Source organism: Pteropus medius, unplaced genomic scaffold (assembly GCF_902729225.1).
Source record: "Pteropus medius unplaced genomic scaffold, Ma_sr-lr_union100, whole genome shotgun sequence".
NCBI classification, from domain to species: Eukaryota; Metazoa; Chordata; class Mammalia; order Chiroptera; family Pteropodidae; genus Pteropus; species Pteropus medius.
Window position 1 is genome coordinate 30,300,659 of NW_024352787.1, and position 2,929 is coordinate 30,303,587.

The following is a 2,929-nucleotide window of genomic DNA, read 5'->3' on the forward strand; positions in this document are numbered from 1 at the left end:
TGAGATCAGGAACTTTTCAGGTGATAAAGGAGCGAATTGATGAAGGAGACGTGATTCTAAGGGTTAACTCACCTGGCAACGCAGCGTCGAAAGATGCAGGAAAACTGAGAGAGCTGTGAAGATAAATGGACTAACTGACAATGACAGTTGGAGTTTTCCATTCTCCTCCCTCTAAAACGGATAGAAGTAAATATAAGATGAGCAGGAACAGAGTCATCTTGCTAAATATCTGATGCGTGGAAGAAATCATATGCATGTTGGGGTTTTCTAGAGCGGCTGGCGTTGACCTCCACCTTGAAGGAGTCAGAAGAACGTGTTTTCTCATCGGGGTTCAGCAGAGACGTTTGTGCAGGATGCATGCGAAGGGGACGCGTAGGGTCGCGTGACAATCACTGGCACATCGAGTCGCCCAGGGGTTGCATTCTGTCCCCACACAAGACAACCTGTTGCTAATTAAAGATTTAAGAACTACAGCTGGATAAGTAACATCAACCCAGATGGCATTTCAGGAACTCCTGGGGTTGAGGCAGACAGCGAGGCTGCCTGATTTGTTAGCCGTAGGGGGCCTGGGATGCCTGGCCCGACACGCTTCAGGTGGACAAGCCCCTCACGGGCCGGAGACTCAGAGCCTGGCTGAGATTGTAAACGTCCCAGAATCGCTCAGGAACCAGACGGCCTTCAGTTCCTGTTCCTCTCGTCTCTGTCAGAGTGTGTTTGCTCCAGTTACAACCCAAGGCACAGAGAGGGTTTTATTCATGAAGCTTCACGGAGATTTCTGTCCAGGATCTTCACCTCTGTATAGGACCTGATGATCAAATTAATTAAGCGCGTGCTTTAGGTCCTGCCATGTGAAGAACACGATGCCAGACTTGCAGGCGATACAATGGTGGGGTAATTCCCAGAAGGCGTTCCTCAGAACACTCGCCCACAGCAAAATGATGAGCCACAGGCCGACAAGGGAAAATGGTGCGTTCGTAGCCAAATAAAATCAGAAAGTATTGTTTAAAAAATATCATCGAAGTTTCTATTTTTTTGTTTGAAGTTTGAACTTACTAAAATGATCAGAACCTGTCATAATTTAGAGAATAAAATAATTATCCCTCCAGCCCTAGATAACTCGACCTTACCGCTAGATTCCCCAAACACACCTTTGGGTTCCGTGTTTGGTCACGTGGCAGAGAGAGAGAGGAACGGAACAGACTACAGTAGATCTTTGGATGACGGCATCTCACCGTAAAGGCGATGAGTCGCCTTGGAAACTTAACGCTTGTTTATATCCGTTAGCCTGGGGTCAAGCTGGTTTTGTTACACGTCTATTCACCACAGGTCCAGGAAGCTATCGATGAGTTAAGTGAGGACTTCCCGTCTGGTGGCTTCTCCTGGGCACCACCCGGAACTCCATCTTGGCTGACGCTGGGGCTTGGGGAAACATTGGCATCATCAGCCCAACAGAGATGGGGTCACAATGATGTGACCTCAGTCTTAGGCAATTTGGGTGGTCTTTGTCGAGAAAAAATAATTATAAATACAAAATTAGGCAAAAAATGGAATGCGTATTTAGAACGAAAGATACCTAACAACAAACTGCTGAAACATTAGAGATCCAGGTCCCAGTCTTACATGACATGCTTCCCCACTGTGAATTTCCCATCACACACACACGAGAATGTTCCCCGCCACTGTGACCACTCATGGGAGGAAGAGAGGTGCTATACCAAGGTACCAGAGACTAGGTGGCTTATAAAACGACAAGCACTTATTCCTCTCAGATCTGGCAGCTGGAAGTTCAAGCTCAAGATGCCAGCAGATCTGGTGTCTGGTGAGAACCTGCTTCCTGGTTCATAGGCTGCCGTCCCTGGCTGTGTCCTCGCGTGACGGGAGGGGTGAGGGAGCTTTCTCAGGCGGCTCTTGGAAGGGCACTGGGCTCCCCCTGACCTCCTCGCTTCCCAAAGGCCCCGTCTCCCACTATCACCACTTTTGGGGCTCGGTTCCCATGTATGAATTTTGGAGGGGTGCAGACACCCACACCACAGCCCGGGGCAGGACTCTGAGGGGCCCTCAGGCGCCGACCATTTCAGATGAAGTGCTCGTGGGTCTGGGACTCTGACCTGTGCTCCTCCCACGGGGTGGGCATAAAGACCCTCATTCCCGTGTCACAAACACAAGTATCGCAATGCATTAGATTTTTCCTTTGGAAGTTCAAAGATCAAAATATAAACTCTTAAAATTATTGAAGTGTATCTTTGTTTGTAACGGTTGCCAGCATATACTTCATTTAAAATAAGTCATAACTTTTAATTATGCAAAGCTCCTAGACAAACATGAAAGAATATGCATGGTTAAAAAATTGGTCCAAGTCTACGGCCATACTATCCTGAACAAGCCCGATCCCGTCTGATCTCGGAAGCTAAGCAGGGTCGGGCCTGGTTAGTCCTTGGATGGGAGACCACCTAGGAAGACCAGGTGCTGTAGGCGTAAAAAATAAAAAAATAAGGATTTGTAAGCTGACAAGGTCCTTGCAATCTGTGAGGTCAACCAAGGTTGCCTCACCTAAAAAACTAAAAAATAAAAAAAATAAAAATAAAAAAATTGGTCCACCTCTAAACAGGCCGATCTGTTGTCCCTTCTGCCATGCTGGGGACGTTTTTGGATTTGAGTTTAAATCCATGTGCAATTCTTGTTTGCACAATTTCAGCCATCGTTGGACTGATCAGTGTTAGAGAGATTGTGGAAGAGTTCGCTGTTGGCCCAAGAATGATCCAGCACATGTTACAGAGTCCTGGAATAAACAGAGCTCTAGTGATTTAGTTCTGTTTTGCCGAAATCGATCTGGTGTTAACCGACAACAAATCAAATGTCTCCAAAGAAAGTCACTGAGAACAATGAAGGGAGACTGAGTGTGAGCTCTCTGAGTGGTGACGAAAGGGAC

At 47.0% G+C, this 2,929-nt stretch overlaps 1 non-coding gene across 1 annotated transcript; it reads left to right on the plus strand.

The window, feature by feature from the left end:
- Window positions 1-2,356: 2,356 nt before the first annotated feature.
- LOC120592053 (5S ribosomal RNA) lies at window positions 2,357-2,475 on the plus strand. Its single transcript, XR_005650031.1, has one exon. It is a non-coding gene; the product is annotated as a 5S ribosomal RNA (ribosomal RNA).
- Window positions 2,476-2,929: the final 454 nt, after the last annotated feature.